Source organism: Mustela nivalis (assembly GCF_964662115.1).
Source record: "Mustela nivalis genome assembly, contig: HAP1_SCAFFOLD_1488, whole genome shotgun sequence".
Taxonomy (NCBI): Eukaryota; Metazoa; Chordata; class Mammalia; order Carnivora; family Mustelidae; genus Mustela; species Mustela nivalis.
The window spans coordinates 96,715-118,141 of NW_028135176.1; the positions used below are offsets into that span (position 1 = coordinate 96,715).

The 21,427-nt window shown below is 42.2% G+C and overlaps 1 long non-coding RNA gene and 1 pseudogene across 3 annotated transcripts; one reads left to right on the forward strand and one right to left on the reverse strand.

The window, feature by feature from the left end:
• Positions 1-144: 144 nt before the first annotated feature.
• Positions 145-20,066, reverse strand: LOC309857875. 2 transcript variants are annotated; one of them, XR_014307950.1, is made up of 3 exons: positions 19,863-20,058; positions 1,379-1,526; positions 145-482 (listed from the first exon to the last, which is right to left on the reverse strand). It is a non-coding gene; the product is annotated as an uncharacterized lncRNA (long non-coding RNA). The 2 variants fall into 2 exon arrangements; XR_014307949.1 differs by lacking the exon at positions 1,379-1,526 and having other exon boundaries at positions 19,863-20,066.
• Positions 14,339-18,154, forward strand: LOC309857876 (rRNA-processing protein FCF1 homolog pseudogene; annotated as a pseudogene). Its single transcript has 3 exons — positions 14,339-14,356; positions 14,417-14,962; positions 18,148-18,154. The product of its transcript is annotated as an rRNA-processing protein FCF1 homolog pseudogene (transcript).
• Positions 20,067-21,427: the final 1,361 nt, after the last annotated feature.

A 21,427-nucleotide genomic window follows, 5' to 3' on the forward strand; every position in this document is an offset into this window, starting at 1 on the left:
AGGAAGACTTCAGGGTAATCACTTAGCAACTAATAAAACAACCCCTTGGGTATTATTATCCTTTACTTTTCACTGTTGACTAATGAATTTGAAACATAATCAAACTAGAGCAACCTTAAATGAATAAAAACTAAAACAAAAAAATGTATTCCAAAAAGTTTAGTTCTTTTATTAATGAAATTGGTAATTTCTTCAAGTTTCTGGTGGGGTTGGTGGGGTAATCAACTGAAAGGTTTCTAAAAACTCTGCCCTTTTAATAAATATGAAGGAGAGAGAAAGTGTGTGTGTGTGTGTGTAGGACTTGTGAATTTCAGGTTTACCAAGTTTGTGGAAAGGTTGACAAAATCTGCATAATCCTTGTTGATGAGCTCGACCATGGCTATTTTAAGAAGTTTATAGTAGAGTTCCAGATCTCCTCTTAGTTCCTCCAGCTGGACACGCTTCCTACAGTCAGACACAAAGTGATCGACGTTGAAATCTTCCTGAAAATCAAACCAGAAAGAAAAAATGATTGCACTGATACCACATTTTACATAGAAAAATAAGATCAGAGAAAGAATAAGAGGCCGTATTACTGCAGGGGAACACACACAGGACATCAGGGGGTCTGCTCACTTCCTAAGATTATGGGAAAGGGGGCCCCTCACCAAGACCATTCTCTCCTGTTGCCTAACTCTAAAGGCATTTTATTTCTTTTAATTATACATTTCAAAGAGGCTCTTCTCAAAATAGAAGCAGCTTTTTCTTCTTAATTTTAACACAGCGATTCACATCCTTCCAGACTTTGTTTTGGTCTCTTTACTTTTTTTTTTTTTTTTTAGATTTTATTTATTTGAGAGAGAGAGACAGAGAGAACAAGTGGGAGGAGGGGCAGAGGGAGAAGCCAGCTCTCTGCTGAGCTGGGAGCCTGATGCCAGGGTTCATTCCAAGACCCTGAAATCAAGATCTCAACCGAAGGCAGACGCTTAACTGACTGAGCCACCCAGGTGCCATAGTCTTTCTCTTTAAAATATAAATTACTTTTGGGGTGCCTGGCTGGTTCAGTGGTTATGGGTTCAAGCCCACATTGGGCTTTCTGCTCAGCAGGGAGCCTGCTTCCCTGTCTCTCTCTCTGCCTGCCTCTCTGCCTACTTGTGATCTCTGTCTAATAAATAAATAATTTTTAAAAAAATAAAATATCAATTACTTTTTAAAGAAACTGACATATAATGGACACATGTTAGTTTCAGGCGTACAACATAAAAATTCCATATTTTTATCTGTTGTGAAATGATCACCCAAAGACTAGTTAACATCCATCACCAAACATACACAATTTTTTCTTGTGCTAAGAACTATTAAGCTTTAGCAACTTTAAATATATAATAATATACGGCACCTGGGTAGCTCAGTGAGTTAAGGCCTCTGCCTTCGGCTCAGGTCATGATTCCAGGGACCTTGGATCGAGCCCCACATCAGGTTCTCTCCTCAGCAGGGAGCCTGTTTCCTCCTCTCTCTCTGCCTGCCTCTCTTCCTACTTGTGATCTCTGTCAAATAAATAAATAAAATCTTAAAAAAAATATATATATATATGTATATATATATATATATACATATATATATATATATATATATATTATACTATGCAGCCATCAAAAGAAATGAAATCTTGCCATGTGCAATGACGTGGATGGAACTAGAAGGTATGCTGAGTGAAATAATCAGAGAAAGACAATTATCATACAATCTCCCTGATATGAGGAATTTGAGAGGCAAAGTGGGGGGTGTGGGGGTAGGGAAGGAAAAATGAAACAAGATTGGATTCGGAGGGGGGCACCTGGGTGGCTCAGTGGGTTAAAGCCTCTGCCTTCGGCTCAGGTCATGATCACAGGGTCCTGGAATCGAGGCCACATCGGGCTCTCTGCTCAACGGGGATCCTGCTTCCTCCTCTCTCTCTGCCTGCCTCTCTGCCTACTTGTGATTTCTGTCTGTCCAATAAATAAATTAAATCTTAAAAAAAAATATTGGATTGGGAGGGAGACAAACCATAAGAGACTCTTAATCTCACAAAACAAACTGAGGGTTGCTGGAGGGAGGGGTGTATGGAGAGCGTCGTGGGGTTGTGGACATTGGGGAAGGTATGTACTACGGTGAGTGCTGGGAAGTGTGTAAGCCTGACAATTCACAGACCTGTAACCCTGGGGCTAATAATACATATTTCTAATAAAAAATAATAAAATTAATATACAATAATACACAGTATTATTTACTACAGTCACTATGATGTACATTACATCCCCAAGGCTTATCTTATTAACTGGAAGTTTATACCACTGGACCCCTTCATCTATTTCCTCCACAACCTCGCCTCTGGCAACCACCAATCTGTTCTCTATGACTTCATTTTGTTTTGTTTCTTAGATTCCACATGTGAGGGAGATCATACAGTATTTCTCTTTCTCTGTCTGACTTATTTCACTCAGCACAATATCCTCAAGGTCCATCCATGTTGTTGCAAATGGCAAGACTTCCTTCTTTTTATGGTTAATATTCCATCGTATACACACACATTGTCTTTATCCATTCACCCCATTGGTGGACACTTTAGTTATTTCCAAGTCTTGGTTGTTGTAAATACTGTGATACTCACTACCGTGAGTGTGAATCTTGCTGGCTGCTTGAGCCAGGTGATCTAGAGTTATACCTGGGTAGCAACTGCAAACCTCGGGGCATCATACGAGCATTCAAGCTCCTTTCCAGGAGATACCAGAAAGCAGAAGCGAGGTAGAGGACAGCGCAAAGATGGTACCCATCAGCTCCATCTTTGGAGAATACCTTACCAGGCTCCCAGATCCACGTTAAATTAGATGCCTGCCCCTCAGGGCTTTAAGATAAGCAAATGAGCCTCTTTCACAGAAATCTAATCCCATTTCAGTCTGCTGCTTCTGTGCTGAGTTCCAGGGTGGGTCAGTCTACTCGCGGGACTGCTTTAAGAACTGTTTCTCAGTTTGCTATAGCCTTGTGGGTCTCATGGGTGCAAGCTCTGATGGCTTTCAAAGCTGGATGTTTTGGGGTCTTGTCTCTTAGATGTACGTCTTGGAAGTTGGGGTGCCAGAAGTGGGGCTCAAACCCTTTGCTCCTCAGGGAGAAGCCTGGGGTTTTGAGTACCCTCCCAATCCCAGGTCGCTGTACCAGGGGTGGGGTTTATGGCAAGACTGATTCTTACTTCAACATAGGTTTTTTTTTCTTACTCACCTAATGTGTAGGAGTCACTCAGCTAGTTGTAGGGTTTTTTCCACAGGAAATTTTTCCATATGGAGCTATAGATTCAGTGTGTATTTCATAGAAGAGATGAGATCAAGATCCTCCCATGCCACCATCTTGAATGGAAACCCCAGACCTTATCTATGTATGTGTACACATATGTGTGTACACACACACACACACACACACAAATATTCATGCTCTTCTAAACTATTACCCATCTAGGGGCACCTGGGTGGCTCAGTGGGTTAAGCCTCTGCCTTCGGCTCAGGTCATATCTCAGGGTCCTGAGATCAAGCCTCACATCAGGCTCTCTGCTCAGCCGGAGCCTACTTTCCCCCCTCTCTCTGCCTGTCTCTCTGCCTCCTTGTGACCTCTCTCTCTCTCTGTCAAATAAATAAATAAAATCTTAAAAAAAGAATAAAAAAATAAAAAATAAAAACCCATTCTATTAAAAAAATTTCCCATCTAAAAATATAACTTGAATGTCTTTACATAAAACACATACATTTCTATTAATATTTTATGTGCATGCTGAGTGTCCCATTGAACAGATGTTCCAAATCTTTCATAACCTATTTCCAAGTATTGGTCTCACAGGATTAGCTATCCTGTGTTTCCCCTCTACAATACTGTGATACTCCGGTAGGCTTATATGCTTAGAGGCAATAAATTACTATCTAATTCCCCTGTGACTCTGCTACTCCATGACCTGTTTAGTCAGCAAGAATCAAATGTGATGGGGCGCCTGGGTGGCTCAGTGGATTAAGCCGCTGCCTTTGGCTCAGGTCATGATCTCAGGGTCCTGGGATCGGGTCCCGCATCAAGCTCTCTGCTCGGCAGGGAGCTTGCTTCCCTCTCTCTCTCTCTCTCTGGCTGCCTCTCCGTCTACTTGTGATTTCTCTCTGTCAAATAAATAAATCTTAAAAAAAAAAAAAAAGAATCAAATGTGATGATTCCCAAACTAGTTAAGGACACCTACACTTACTTTTCATTAAACACTATGTAAACCAACAAAATATGACTGCAAAAAAAATCACTGTTCTTTTGAAAACTAACACAGCTACTTTGGAAAGATTTGATACAAAGAAATCAATAAGAAAATTTTTGCTAAGTTAGGTATGGGTGAGATGACCAAGTACCAGGCAGGGAGGGAGTGATCACAGGATTCTCACTCAATTCAGTTAAAGAAACTGAAACTGAATGCAAAAAAAGACAACATAGAAAACTTTTTTTAAAGATTCTTTTTATTTATTTGAGACACAGACAGACAGTATGAGCAGGGAAAGGGGCAATGGGAGGAGATTCCCTGCTGAACAGGGGGCCCAATGTGGGACTCCATCCCAGGACCCCGAGGTCATGACCTGAACCGAAGGTAGATGCCTAACCTATTGAGCGACCCAAGTGCTGTGATAACTCAGAAATCTAATCTGCAGGCCAGTTTCCAGAGAAAAGACCTGGCACTGTTTCAATGGAGAATAAATGTACATATATTTTTTCCAAATAAAATGCTAAAAACTGTATGTACCATTCCCTAAGAGTACTTGTTTAAACTGACTTTTTTAGTTAATCAACCAAAGACTGACCCTGCTAGTGTCAGAGAGAAGGACTTCATACCAAACCGTAATTTCACAGTCATCTACAGAAAGCCACCTGCTCCTTACACTGGTGACCAAATTAGCCTGGACCTTTCTCTCCTGAGACAATTTCAGACCTTACATCATAGTTATGTAGTACATCACGGGAGGGGGTCTTGGTTCATAATCCTGGCCATCCTACGCATCAACTGAATACCTTTAGGTCGATCACTTTCCCTGCCTCAGTTACACATTGTTGAAGTTCTTGAACTTCATGATGGCATTCTAAATTGTATAACTGGGGTGCCTATGTGGTTAAGCATCTGCCTTTGGCTCAGGTCATGATCCCAGTCTCTTGGGTTTGAGTTCCACATCAGGCGCTCTGCTGAGCAAGGAGCCTGCTTCTCCCTCTGTCCCTTCCTCCTGCTCCTGCACTCTCTCACTCTCAAATAAAATCTTAAATAAGTAAATAAATAAATAAATCATATAACTTAGCCTCAGTGAACAAATGCTATTAGGTAATATTAGTACTCAACTTACCATTTATGCATTTGTTCTCAGATAAACAAAAGTTGCATAACACATGACTAAATAACTCGGAACATCTGTGAATACTGGGTTAGGCAGCGTTTGCTGTGAAAAGCAAACCCAAACTCACAGTGCCATAATAGAGACCCATTTCACTTAACCAAGAATGGTTTTACTACTTTAGGAATGGTTTTACTTTATAGTGTAGATTCCCCAAGTATTCAAAAAGAAAGTATTTACAACTCATACATTTATGGTCAACTGATTTTTCACAAGGATGCCAAGACCATTTAATGGGGGGGGGGGAACAGTCTTTTCGAGTGCCTACTACTGGGACAAGTGAATATCTACATGCAAAAGAATGAACTTGGAACAGCAACGTCACACATACACAAAAATATAACTCAAAATGGATCAAAGATTTAAATGTAAGAGTCAAAACTGTAACACTCAGAGAAAACAGGTGAAAATCTGTATGACTTTGGATCGGGAAAAGCTTTCTTAGACATGATACACAAAGCAATAAGAAATATTAGATAAGCTGAACTTGATCAAAATAAAAACTTTCGTGTGTCAAAGGACACTACGTAGAACGTGAAAAGACAACCCACAGAATGGGAGAGAGTATCTGCAAATCATTTGTCTGACAAGGATCTAATAACCAGAATATGCAAATATATTCTTAGAACTCAACAACAAAAAAACAAATAACCTAATTTAAAAACAAGCCAAAGACTTTTGAATAGACATTTCTCCAAAGATGATACACAGATGGTCAAGAGCACATGTCGGGATGTTCGACATCCTTAGTCATTGGGGAAATGCGAATCAAAAGCACATGCAGATGCCACGTCACACCCACTAGGACAACTATGGTAAAATAGAAGAAAAAGAAAAAAAAAAGAAGAAGAAAAGTGCTGGCAAGAAGGCAGAGAAGCTGGAACCCTCCTGTATTGTCGGTGAGAATGTAAAACAGTGTGGCTAAGGCAGCAAACAGCTCGGTAGCTCCTCAAGAAGTTACACACGTACAATTACCCAGCAGTTCTACGTCTAGGGGTATGACATCGACAGAACTGACAACAGATGTTCCTGCCAAAACCTGTACATGAATGTGCACAGCAGCGCTGCTCGTAACAGCCAAAAGAGTATATACCCAACGTCCATCAACTGATGAATGGATACATAAAATGTGGAAGAGCCTCTTACACAACCATAAAAAGGAATAAACTGTTACATGCTACAACACGAGTGAAGTCTGAAAACATTCTACTCTCAGGTTAAAGGAAGCCAGACACAAAAGTTCACGTGTTATACAATTCCACTGATATGAGATGTTCCAGAAAAGGCAAATCCATAAAAACAGAAAGTAGATTCATGATTGCCAGGGAATAAGGGGAGGGGAGAATTGGAAGTAAGAGGTTTATTTTTCGGGTGATGGAAGCATTCTGGAATTAGACAGAAGTGACGTATGTACCATATACACAGTAAATATACTAAAAACCAGAGAAGAGTACACTTTAAAATGGCAACTATTATGCTTTGTGAATTATATTTTGATGAAAAATGAAACAACTTAAATATCAACAAGCTAAATGCTAGGATACATTAAAAAAAATCCAAAGTAACACTAATCACAGGAACAATGGCGTAGCTACATGAATTTCAGACAAAGCAGATTTCAGAGAAGGAAAATTATCAGGCATAAAGAGCAGCATTACATAATGATAAAGAAATCGACTGACCAAGAAGACACAATTATCCTTAAGGTATGTGTGCCTGATCAACACAGGTAAGACACAACCTAACAGAACTGCAGGGAGAAATAAACAATTCCATTATCACAGCTGGTGACTTCAACACTTCTTCATCATTAATGGGCCGATCCAGCAGCAGGGCAACAAGGATTTGACAGATGTGGACATTCAGTCCAGACATGGCACACTTAACACCACCATCAATTACCGTACAACAGATGTACACAGACTATTTCGCCCAGTAATAGTGCAACACACATTCTTCTTAAGCTCATATGGAACACTCATCAAGACAGAATAATTCTGGGCCACAAAACACAACAAATTTTTAAAAATAAATATTATACCAAATATGTTCTCAGACCGCAATGGAATTAAAAATCAGTAACAGAAGATAGTTGAAGAAGTCCAAAATACATGGAGATTAAATGACACACTTCTAAATGACAGGAGACCAGTCTCAACAAAATACAATGTAGCAAAATGTGTGGAATGCTGCTTAAAGGGAAAATACAGTACTGAATGCAAATATTAGAAAAAAAAAGATTAAAGTCAATAATCTAAGCTTCCATTTTAGGCAACAACAACAAAATCAAATCTAAAGTAAGGAGGGGCTCCTGGGTGGTTCAGTTGGTTAATCATCTGCCTTTGGCTCAGGACATGGTCCTAGGGTCCTGGGACAGAGCCCTGCATCAGAGTTTCCTGCTCAGGGAGGCTGCTTCTCCATCTCCCATTCCTCCTGCCTGTATTCCCTCTCTCACTGACTCTCTCTGTGTCGTATAAAATCATTAAAAAAAAAAAACCCTAAAGGAAGTAGAAAAAAAATAAAAATTAGAGCAGAAATCAATGTAATTAAAACCAGTAATTTTTTTTAAATCAATAAACCCCAAGTCTGTTTCTTTGAAAACATCAATAAAACAGATAGACCCTTAGCCAGTCAAACAAAGAAAAAAAGGTAGAAGACATAAATTACTAATATCAGATGAAAGAAGGGAGGGCTACTGCTAACAATCCCAATCACTGTAAATTCAACCAAACATTTATGGAATACTACACAATTCTCTAAAATCTCTTCCAGAAAGTAAAACTAGAAGGAGTACTTCCTAAATCATTCTAGGAGATCATTATTACCCTGACACCAAAACCAATACTACAAGAAAAGAAACTATAAACTAGTATCTCTCATGAACACAGACATAAAAATCTTCAACAAAAATTAGCAAATAAAAGCAAACACTATATTAAAAAATTATACACCAGGGTCATGTAGGATTTATTCCAGGTATGCAACATTAGAAAATGTTCAACATTAGAAAATCAATGTGATCCATCATATCAACAGAAAGAAAATCACATGATCATATCAATGAAGGGAGGAAAAAAAACATTTAACAAAATCCACACCTCTTCATTATTAACCCTCAGGAAACTAAGAATAGGAGGACTTCCTCAACTTGATAAAGAATGTTTCCAAAAATCCACAGCTAACATGATATTAATACTGAGAAAATAGAAGACAGGGAATCAAGGCAAGGATGTCCCTCCTACTACTACTATTCAATACTATACTGGAAGGCCAAACTAATGAAATAAGGTAAGAAAAGGAAACAAAAGGTATACAACCTGGGAAAGAATAAAACTTTGTTCACAGATGACATGACTGTCTACAGAAAATACAAAGACTTCACACCCCACACCCTCCTGAAACTAGTCAAGTGATTATAGCAAGTCTGCACAATACACAGTTAAAATACAGAAGTCAATTGCTTTCCAATGATGTATCAGACAAAGGGCCAGTATTCAAAATTTATAAAGAATTTATCAAACTCAACATCCAAAAAACAAAAAAATCCAGTCAAGAAATGGACAGAAGACATGAACAGACCAAAGAAGACATCCAAATGGCCAACAGACACATGAAAAAGGGCTCCACATCACTCAGCATCAGGGAAATACAAATCAAAACCACAATGAGACACCACCTTACATCAGTCAAAATGGCTAAAATTAACAAGTCAGGAAACAACAGATGTTGGCGAAGATGTGGAGAAAGGGGAATCCTCCTACACTGTTGGTGGGAATGCAACTCTGGAAAACAGTATGGAGGCTCCTCAAAAAGTTAAAAATGTAACAACCCAACGACTTAGCAATTGCCCTATTAGATGTTTATCCAAAGTACACAAAGTGATTTGAAGGGGCAAAAGCACCCAGATGTTTATAGTCAAACTATTGAAAGAGCCCAGATGTCCATCAACAGATGAATGGATAAAGAAGATGTGGTATACATACACACACACACACACACACACACACATTACTCAGCCATCAAAAAGAACAAAATCTTGCCATTTGCAAGGACATGGATGGAACTAGAGGAAGACAAATACCATATAGTTTCAGTCACATGTGGAACTTAAGAAACAACAGATGAATATAGGAGAAGGGAAGGAAAAATAGAAACAGACAGGGAGGCAAATCACAAGAGACTTAACTACAGGAAACAAACTGAGGGTTACTGGAGAGGGAAAAGTTGGGGTAACTGCGTGAGGGGTATTAAGGAGGGCCCTTGTTGGGATGAGCTCTGGGTGTTGTATGCAACCAATGAATCACGAAATTCTAACCATGAAACTAAAAGTACACTGTATGTTAACGAGATTGAATTTTAATTAAAAAATTTAAAAAGTCAATTGCTTTCGTATATACCAGCAATGTACAAGTGGAATTTGAAGTTAAAAACACAAGACCATTTACATTAGCATACCAAAAAAATTAATACTTAGGTGCAAATCTAACAAAATATGCACAAGATCTATATGAGAAAAAGTATAAAATTCTGATGAAAGATAACAAGCAAGGTAAGATGTGAAGTGGAAAGAAAGTCCACAATCTTGGGTAAGAACACTCAATACTGTTAAGAGGTCAGTTCTTCCCAAACTGATCGACAGACTCAATGCAATCCCAATCAAAATGCCAGGAAGTTATTCTGTGCATACCAACATGTTGACTCTAAAATTTGGATGGAAAACTGGAAAACCAAGAGTCCCAGAGTAGTCAACAAAATATTAAATAGCGGGGAAAAAAAGGAAATTGAGGATTGCCACCACCCAATCTCAAGACTTACTATTAAAGCTATAGTGATTAAGACAGAAGGTGCCTGGCAAAAGAGACAGGTGCTTGGAACAGAGTGGAGAGCCCAGAACAACATCCACACACACAGGCAAAGGCAACTCAATGGCAAGGACAGTCTTCAACAAATGGAACCGAACAATGGGACATTGATAAGAAAAAACAAACAAATGAAAAGAATAAAAACAAACTTTTCACACCTTTCACAAAACCTAAACGTAAAATGCAAAACTTCTTAAAGATGACATAAGAAAAAATGTAGGGATCCTTGGATTTGGCAATGACTTTTCAGATATAAAACCAAAAGCATGATCTACGAAAGAAAAAAATTGATGAGAGGGACTTTGTTAAAATTAAACTTCTCTGTAAAAGACACTGTTAAGAGAATGAAAAGACGGGACAACTGGGTGGCTCAGTTGGTTAAGCAGCTGCCTTTGGCTCAGGTCATGATCCCAGCGTCCTGGGATCGAGTCCCACATTGGGATCCTTGCTCCGCAGGGATCCTGCTTCACCCTCTGACTCTGCCTTCCACTCTGTCTGCCTGTGCTCACTCTCGCTCGCTCTTTCTCTGACAAATAAATAAATAAAATCTTTAAAAAAAAGAGAGAGAGATGAAAAGACCAGTCACAGAGTAGAGAAAATATCTGCAAAACACAGCCATGGTAAAGGACTTAAAATAAGAAATATAATATAAAGATGTCTTAGTAGCAACAAGAAATCAAACCTAATTTAAAAATGTGAAAAGAGCGGTGGCTGGGAACCCCAGTCAGTTAAGCATCTGCCTTTAGCTCAGGTCCTGGGACTGAAATCCACACTGGGCTCCCGGCTCAGCGAGGAGCCTGCTTTTTTCCCTCTCCTGCTGCCTGCTGCTACCTCTCCGTATGCTTGTGCTGTTAATAAATAAATAGAATCTTTAAAAACGAAAAAAAAAAAGGATCTGAAAAGATGCTCAACTTTGTATGTCATTAAGAAATTGCAAATTTAAACAAGGTACTATTACATATCACGTAGAATATAAAAAATCCAAAGCACTAGTAATACCAAATGCTAGCAAGGATGTGGGACAACCAAACTCTCATTCACTGTTTGGTCAGAATGCAAAATGGGAGGCACTGTGTGAGACAGCTTGGCAGTTTCTCACAGAACTAAACACATTCTCACTATAAGATCAGTAATTGTGCTCCTTTGTATTTACCCAAAAGAGCTTAAAACTAGTGTCCACACAAAAACCTGCACACGGATATTTACAGCAGCTTTATTCTCTGAAGTGCCAAAACTTGGAAGCAATCCAATCTCCTTCAGTAGGTGAACAGGTACACTGTGCCACACCCACACAACGGATTATTCGACAATTAAAAGATGAATTATTAAGCCACAAGACTTCGAAGAACCTTAAATGCATATTGCTAAGTGAAGGACCAGTCTCAAAGGCTAAATACTATATGATTCCAACTCTATGGCATTCTGGAAAAGGTAAAAATTAACCAACATTTTTATTTTTATTTATTGTTTAGGTCATCTCTATACCCAATGTGGTGGCTAGAACTCACAACCCTGAGATCAAGAGTCAGATGCCCTAGCAACTAAGCCAGCCAGGTGCCTCTAAAAAAGTAAAACTCTAGACAGTAAAAAGATCCCAGGCTGAGGGGTGAGCAAGGAGGGTGCAGAGAGAGGAGAAGAAACAAATAGATGAGGTACAGGGTTTTTCAAGGCAATGAAACTAGGCTGTAAGATACCAACAGTAGGTAAATAACATTATACATTTGTCAAGACCCACAGAACTATAGAAAGAGGAGTGAACCCTAATGTAAACCATGGATTTTAATTAATACTGTATCAATGCTGGTTCATCAGTTGTAACACATGTACCACAACAATGTAATACATTAATAATAGGAGATAGTGAAGTTAGAAGAAAAATATCTTCTCTTTGTACTCAGGGGCATTTCCTATCTGAACCCAGTTAAAGTACAAATCCCCCAAAAGGCCAGAAGTTGGGAGATCACAAGAGGTGTTGGAACACAGGAAAATAAATGAGCAAACCAGACAAGCTGCAGGTAATTAAGAACCATTAACCATGAGAGAAGCAGTGACATCACTCAAAATTAAAACCAAGTAGAGTTTAAAAGTTTAGCTACTTTACTAACTAGCTGCAATCAGGGATGGCAAACAAAGACTAATTCAAAGTAACCTGGGAATTAATCATTTAAAACTTACCAATAATCTGAAATTAGTAGCTTTAATGCTATGAAAATTACATGGAATTTGGAAAGATTGAAGTTCTCTAAGCTGCCAAGAAGTAAAACACTCCTTCCCAGATACATGGACTTATAAAATCACTATATACTATCTCCACGAGAAGCAGAATCCCCCAGAACCATCACTCTGTAATGATGAGAAGTACTAAGAGGGCATATGAAATTTATGAAACATGTCCCATTTCATCGAGACAAAAAACCAAAATAGTTAAGCACTAATCCGCACACTACATAGGGGTTGAAAGACATAGAAAGTTTGTGTGAGCTCACGTATGTGTGTGTTTCCAACCATTCTTGAAAACAATGGAAAACAGAGATGAATAAATGTCCCTGTATATCCCATAAATATTCCTCAAATATTTATCATGCAACTCCAGCTCTGCTCTAAGACCTGGGGACACAGTCAGGAAAAGAAAAGACAAGGTCTCTGCTTTTAAGGAGCAGATATTCTAATGCAGAAATGAGAAAATAAATATGTAAACAAACATTATATTAATGAACAGTGATCAAATAGTGATTAATGAATAGTGATCACAGCTAAAAAGAAAACAGGACACAGTAAAGGTTGAGTGACAAATGGGATGTATTTTAACTTGGATGAACCAGGAAATATAGAACAATGAGTTGAGATCCAAATGACACAAAAGAGCTAGCCACCGGAAGTGTGGGAAGAGTGTTCCCGCCCAAGGTATCAGCATGTATACAAAAATGTCCTTGGAGCTCTTCCCTCCAGCCCCTGCTCTCAAATCTCTGACCCAGCTAGGTGGGGACATAATCTAGGACTTGTGTCTCCCAAAACTCATTCTAAATCTTTGTTCAGTGACTAAATTATTCAAGCTTGAGAAATTAAAAACATATGCTAACAAGATCTTCCCACCATCTACAGAGAGATCATCTTAAAAGCATCATGAAATAATAACACTAAAATTCTAAAAAACTTCTGTTCTAACATTTTAATCAATTTTATATCAAACTCCTTTCTTGAATTTATATACCCATTTCACATATTTATGAAGAGACAAAAAAAAACAACAAACCCTACATTCCCTAAATGTATTTATCCATCTAACAAATATTTGAGTACCTAATTACACTCTGTTCCAGCTGATTTCTTCTCTTTATCTCTTTTTTCCCCTCAATTTAACACCAATCATAATCTATGTAGGCTTTTAGTTCGCTTTTCAAAATTAATTTCTTGAGCTATTTAAAGGAATTATCCAGTGCTAGAGTTCTCAACACTGGTCACACATTAGAATCACTTAAGGAACTTTTTTTTTTTTTAAGATTTTATTTATTTATTTGACACAGAGAGAGAGATCACAAGTAGGCAGAGAGGGAGGGAATCATGCTCCATGCTGAGCAGAGTGTCCCATGCAGGGCTCGACCCCAGGACCCTGAGACCATGACCTGAGCTGAAGGCAGAAGCTTAAACCTCTGAGCCACTAAGGCACCCCCTCACCTGAGGAACTTAAAAACAAAAAGCCCAAAGGGCACCTGGCTTGTTCAGTCACTGGAGCGTGCAGGTCTTGATCTCAGGGTTGTGAGTTCAAGTCCCATGTTGGGTATAGAGATTACTTAAAAAAAAAAAAAAAAAAAAGAAAGAAAGAGCCCAAGCCCCAGTTTGTGATTAATTTGTTTAAATGTTTCAAGAAATTTGATGCTAAATGTTGTAAGACTAGTTAAATAACAAAAAGATATATTTACATAATACTTCTTGCTCTCAAATTTTGAACAAAGAACTTACTAATAATCAATAACTTAGTAGGCCAACATTTTATTTAAATAAGTTTTATGGTACTACAAAGAGTGAATTAGAAAATCAAAAGCAAGGAGAAATGGGCATGATGTGAACATGGGGAAGCAAGAGAAAGCAAGAAACTATGTGACCAGGAAGCAAATGCTTAGCTCTGAGATCCTTCTCTGAGAGAAGGACAGATTAAAACCTAAAAAGAAAGAAAAGAAGGATCCCATGCACTCAAGGAAAGAGAAGTCCCCCAACATCCCTCCTGCTTTTTCCAATATAAACACACAGCTGGGCCGACTTACCACATCCTGGTTGGTACCGACTTTATCAACTTTTCTATTTAAGCCAAACTTGACCGGTCAATGATGGATGGGCTGTGTGCCAAGTTTACCAGTTGTACAACTGACTGTGTAATGGCTGAAACTGAGAAACCGGGGTGAAAGTATCAAGAGGCTCTAAGGATTGCGAAAGAGCCAAGATTCAAATGATTACCACGTACACACAAGACAAACTATGCAGATGACTGCTCAGTATGGAAGTACTTCAGAGTGTTACACTGTGGCATCAGCTGACCCAGACCCAGAAGATTGCTGGAGTTCCCATCATGGACATCTCTAACCATATAGACGACACTGAGCAAATGCCAGATGATGATGGAGCCCCTCACTCCTATGTCTTAATAGAGTTCCTCAGCTCTCCTTTACCAACTTTTCCTGTTGCCAGTTCATACAAGCAATTCTCCTTACCCAGTTCCTCTGTTCTGAGCTATGGCTAAAGACACTCACTTTTTTATGTTTTGAAACTGATTATCTTGTACCATTTTACTTTTTGTTGCATCTTTTTATAAATCAGATGACCGCTCACAAGACAAAAAAAAAAAAAAAAAAAAAGGAATGGAAAGGAAAGATCAAAAGGGAGGACAACAACAACAAAAAAACAGTTCTTTTTTGCCGGGAACCCTTCTTACAAGTGCCAATCAGATAAACTTTATCTGATGTTACATCGTCACAACTCCTCTATCATCAGGGAAAGTAGTTCACATAAGAAAATTTCTCTATAAAATGAGTTCCAGGCTTACATTCCATATTTGGCTAATTAGAATTTCATTACGATGTCTGTCTCACACTGATGCGGAAGAGAATGGAATCTTGTCATCAAGACGTGACATCGAACTAAGAACCCACAGGGTAAGCACTCAGATCCTGTGATATGAAGTCGGCTCCTGGGGATGGGCGACCCTGGGCAACAGTGGCTGACCTGTGGGCCTGCGGCTATCTGCCGTCTGTCACTCTTCCCTCTTCCTCCTCTGTCAGCTGCTATCTCCAGCTGCTGTCAACAAAGTCCACCTCAAACAGCCATCACTTCCCTCTGGTCCCATTTACCATAGCTAAGCTCCAGGCCAGGCATCCAGATCACCAGCCCTGTGGGAACTTCTTCTAAGGTAAGAGGTGGCCCTATTGGTGAAATGCAGGTGCCAAGGCATGCGGACATTGTGCCATCTTCTGCGCTATTCTTAATGTTCTGATTGTCCCACTTCCCTCAGTTCCCACCTGTGGCCTCTGGAAAGGAACATATTACAGTAGGATTTCCAAGGACTGATGCGTGGGGGTCAGGAGATCTGGCCTGTGATTGGCCCCAACTAGCTGTGTGGCTTCAAAGGAAGTCATCACACCTCAGGCCTCAGTTTCCTTATCTGCAAGCCAGGATGGACTGGAGTCTTTTCAGAGGAGCCGGCAAAGATCACATAGATAAGCACCACCTCATTATACTAACAAGCAAACAGAAGGCCGGAGGCGAGTGATTTGCCCCAAGTCAGACATAAGCAGGCAGAGAGCAGAGCCGAGGATGGGACCCACATCTGCAGGTCACAGCTAATCAGCCAGCACAGTACAAACAGATCTGAGCAGCTGCTCATTCTTCCCCTTTTCCGTTTTGTCCATCAGAATGCATGCTCCCTGCAAACAAGGACACACAGGACCTGCTTCCTGCCTCAAAATTCCCAGTTCACCCAATTAGAACAGGGAGGAGCCTCAAGGACTTACCCCCCACCCCCACACACGGTTCTTTTACCTATGGAACATGAGGGTACATACATTCACTGTCCAGAGGGCTCCTGCCTTCACTTCTCATGGAAAAGGTCATCATGTGCCTACCCGGGGTGCCAACGAAGCCACAGGTTCCAGAGAGAAACTGACACAGAGAAGTTCAAAGGAGGCAGATGGCTCATTGCAGAAACAAACTGTCTACCAAGGAAAACTACCCCATGGGGGACTGATTCTCTTTGAAATACGTTCGAGTGCGTGGGAAAATGGTTTTTCAAGAGCTGGTGGACTGACCAGTCACCTGGTACATACAAGATCACATCCGCATTCTGACAAGAGTGGCTCGCCTGCAGTGTAGACCAGGGGCCAGAAAGACAAGGAAGGCACATGGAGACTGGGTGAGAAGCTTCTACGGTGTGATGGCAAGGGCGCACTGCAAAGGTACGAGAAGAGATGGAAAGAAGTATATGGACTCAAGAGGTTTAGTAAGCGAAATCCACAGGACTTGGTGTAACAGACTAGATTCTGGAAAGGTGACAGAGTAGGAGTTGACTTCTGGTTTCCCGACTCCAGGCTAAACGGATGAAGTGTTTACCGAGAGAGGCAATAGAATAAGAAAGGTGGTTTTCCGTGGAGGAGGTGCTCATGAATTCCGTCTTGAACCTGATGAGTCTGAGGGGCCACAGACACATCCGAGAAGAAAGGTCAGCAAGTCCGATACACAGAACTGGTGCTCAGGAAGCGTGTGGACCAGAGACAGGAATCTGCCTTACCTGCTGATAGGTGGTCATGAAGCTGCACAAAAGGTCATCTAGGGAAAGAAAGGAACACGGGGCTGAGCCCATAATCAGCATTCAGTGGCTACCAGGAGCATGACTTTGCACAGGAGACACATCAGAGAGGTAGAAGAAAGACAGGAAGCAATGCAGAGCATTTGGTCTACTGCGATGTCGAGTAAGGAGACAGAGAAAGGTCAGGTGCGCTGACTTAGAAACAGTTTTGGTAAGAACTCTTTAGTGGAACGACAGGGCCTGAAGGGTGGAAGGTGGGAAAGTCAAGTCAACCCCTGAGCACTGGCTGTGATGTGCGACAGTGACAGGGCAATACCTAGAGGTGGGGCAGTCAAGTGGGAGAGGATCAAACAGGAGCGTGTGATGGGAAGGAGTGCAGGGGAGAGGATCCTTGCAGGCTTTTGGAAGGGCGGGAGGGCATGGACTCCGAGCCAGAGTGGAGACTGAACCCGAGGAGGAAGGAGAGCCCCTCCCCGTACCAGGCGAGGAGGAGAAGGGGACAAATACAAGAATGGGATCATGGTCAGCAGGATGGAAGAGGTCCCGTGGGATGGCTGCTAATTTTTCTGTACGACTGGAGATGAAAGAGGAAGGCTACTTGTGATGTCAATAGCACACCCATGTAAATGGTCTAATTTATCTGTTATGCCACTTTCTCCCCCTACTACCAATACCTTATGTCCTGCTCATCTATTAGTTGGCTGTCAACCCAAAGGATTTTCGGATTTCTAAGCCGACAAAGTATGATGTTGCCAGTGCCTCTGCCCCAGGTGACCCTTCCCCATCTGCCATTCCTGCACTTTGATCACCTACCTCTTTTGCATACCTTTCCCCTTCTATTTCTTATTAGATCTCATAAACATGACTTTTTAAGTAGTCTCCTGCCACCAGTCAGCTCGAACTCAACAGATATGACCATGCAACTTCCTGCTGTAAACCTGACTGCAGCTCTACCATGAAGACTGCATCAACGTGGACCCCTCAATGTATGCAGTGTCCAAGGTGCAACCCGCAGCCCCACCCCATCTCCCTTTCTACCATCCCAGTCTCATTCCAAAATGTGCCAAACAAGACACCTATGTAGACAGTAAGCTCTCCGCTCATTTCTGCCTCGGAACTGTAACTTAACAAAACATCTCTCTGATGGAAACAGAAATTGCAAATAACCTTTATCTCCAGCTCCCACATAGAAGATCAATACCACTTTACACAGAACAGCTGTTCCATGTATTTTCCTTCTATGTATGAAGGGGTCATGTTCATTAACACTACAAATTGTACATTATATTCAGAAATTTCAGAGCTTTGAAAGAATATGGAATTGCTGGCATTCTAGCCACTTTCCCAGTTTGCTCTCTTCCTACCTCTAAGTCCTACTTTAGAACTGCTATTTTGAGATTTCTATTTTCCGAAGCTGCTTTGACCAAAGGCATTCTGTCAGCTCAGAGTGAGAAAGATGGCAGGGCTAGGAAGTGTTAGAAAATGCTAGTGTTAGGCCCAAAGAAAGCCTGACGAAGTCCAAAGACAGACAAGCTAAAGAGACTTCCGTGCTTTGAGATTCTTTAAGTCTATGTGTGTGCCTTTTCTTCTTCCAATGACCTCTCTCCTCATCACGTGTCCTTCATTAACAAAAGGTTTCTGGATCAGAGAATTCACTCTGTGCTCTCCTTCAGACACTCCATTCACTTTACACCTTTTATTACAGTGGCTTAACATCACCATACAAGAACAAGAGTACAATATACCTTCGTCTAGACATCCCTACATATTAAAAATGATATGGCCACACCGCAGAGGATCCAGACATAAGGACTTTTAAAGCCAGAGTTTGGGAGATGTGATCTGAATGCAAGTATCAAAAAGGAACTAGCTGGTTAACCCAAAAAAGAAAAAAACATATTATGACTTGAAGCCATAAAAAAGTAAGAAATTCAAACTCTTCAGAATTTTAGGTACCTACAGAGCCAAAACTTTTTAACACTGAAACCAGCTACTAAATCCCAATCCTTAGAAATTAAACATATACGTTTTGATAGTTTAAGTACAGACCCAGAGGGATACAGAAAACAGATAAAGCTCCTCCTGGCTCTGATTCAAACCTTGGGACATTTTCAAGGCTATGTCTGATGAACCTTTCCTGTCAGTAAAGTCTTTTCAGTTTAAATTTCTATTCTGTAAGTTTATGTCCTACAGTTATCTGCTGCCAGCTTCAGGCTGACTTCACCAAGAGAAGTAGGGAAACATTAGAAAAGGAGCTTGGTATGCTTTGTAGCACTGGACCAGAACCAGTAAGGACAGTACAGTCTTTCAGATTTCTCATTCTGAGCTTAAGACGAAAGTCAGGCATAAACGTTAGCTTAAGTGCCTTTTTGACCCGATTCCTGGTAAGTACGTGTGTTCAGAGATGTGTTCAACGCACAGTCGCTGAGCTTCAAGGCACAAGGCACTGGGAGGCTTCTGTCAGGCTGGGGGAGCGGCGGTCTGACTGTGCCGCACGGTACCAGAGGCGGGTCCTACGGGTCCGGGGCTTTTATGTTTAGCTCAAAACCACTTGCCCTGAACTTTCAGGCCTTTTCATTCAATGTGCACGATTTCACAGGAGTGCTTTCTCCAGGTTGCACCTAGCCCACCCGAGGCCAAGAGACTCACTGCGAAGTGCAGTGAGGTCCCTGCCGAGGACCCGTCCGGGCGGGGACGGCCCAGGAAGCCCGCAGGAGAAGCCCGAGGAGAGGCCCCGGAGGGCCAAGGAGGGCAGGCCACCCACGTCCCAGCTCCGGGGAGCAGAGCCCAGGCGCTCACCTTCATGAACACGTCCTTGTCGAAGCAGAGCCTGTCCGGCCCCTTGGGCAGGTTCATCCTACTTCTCTCCATCCCGCCGGCCGCCGCCTCTCAGCACCGACACTCAAACGAGGAGGAAAGGTAGGAGGCTGCGCTCCTACCGACGCTACCGGTGAAGCCACGGCGTTTCCACCGAACAGAAGGCACTGCTTCCTCCAACATGGCAGCGTCTGCGCCCCGGCCAATGAAAGAGGACTCCGCAGGCCCGCCTCCGCCTGCCTCCGCCAAGAGAGGGGTGCGGACCGCTAACGCCGAGCCAGCAGGTGATGCGGCCCCCATGCGGCGGAGGGCGACACTACAACCTCGAGTAAGTTTCTGCGGAGCAGCCCCTCCGCTGGTGATGAGGCGTGAGCGGGAGAGGGGAGGGCGGGTAGGGTCAGGGGCGCTCCCTCCCCACCTCGCCGTTTCCCTCGGAAAATCGGCCTGCGAGCCTCTTCCAGGACCTTCTCCCGAGATTGTCCCGCGGGAAGCATAGCTGTGGCGGGATGCTGGCCCTTTACTTCTGCGGCCGGTTGTCCAGAGTGGGGGGCGCGTCCCGGTGTCAGGCCTCCGGTCCCCTTGCGCCGCCGCTGCAGCCGCCTGGGCGCGGAGTCCTCTGTGGGAACCCGGCTTCCGCCCTTAGCCCCCGCACCCACCCGCGAGCGTGGCTTCTCCCCCGCCGAGCTTGGCTCCAGCGATCAGTAGGGAGGAAGGTGGTCATCTGGCAGCCTCGGGTCGTCTGGGCAGCTCCCAGCTCCACTTCGGCTCAGCTGCTGGGAGGCCACAAGTTTGGGTTCTCAGAGCTCTTAAAGAATCACCTCGCTACTGGCCGACAAAACGCAGCCGACAAGTAGATGTGGGAGCATGTTTATGTCCAGTCCGCTCTAGAATGGGCGGAATCGTGTGTTTGGCTAGCGTTGGTTCAATCGCCACACCTGCCCCCCCTCCTCCTGCCGTCCACCCCACATTTATTTTGAGATTTTTCTTTCCTCTTCCCTTGCTCTTCTCCCACTGTCCTCCCCTTTAGTGGGAATGTCATGGTCAAATGATGATTCATTTCTCTTTTTTTTCTCCGTGAGACTCTGACAGCTCAAACCACAGATCTCACGCGTGCCCTTCAGGCTGCAGCTTTGCTGTAATAGCCCAGGCCTGGGCTGCCCCTCCCAATGCTGTGATCTCCCAGAGATAGCACAAGCAGTCCTTAGAAAGGGATGGGACACAGCAAGACAATGGCTTACAGTGAGTCTTGCATTCGAGTCACTCCAAACGGGAAACTGGTCACTTTTTTTAAAACGTGAGTACAGGGACGCCTGGGTTGCTCAGTTGGTTAAGCAGCTGCCTTTGGCTCAGGTCATGATCCCAGCGTCCTCGGATGGAGTCCCACAAGGGCTCCTTGCTCGGCAGGGAGCCTGCTTCTCCCTCTGCCTCTGCCTGCCATTCTATCTGCCTGTGCTCGCTCTCCCCCTCCTCTGATAAATAAATAAAAAAAAAAATCTTTAAAACCTGAGTACAGAATCTGAAACAATACATTCCCTAGCAGTGGGCCT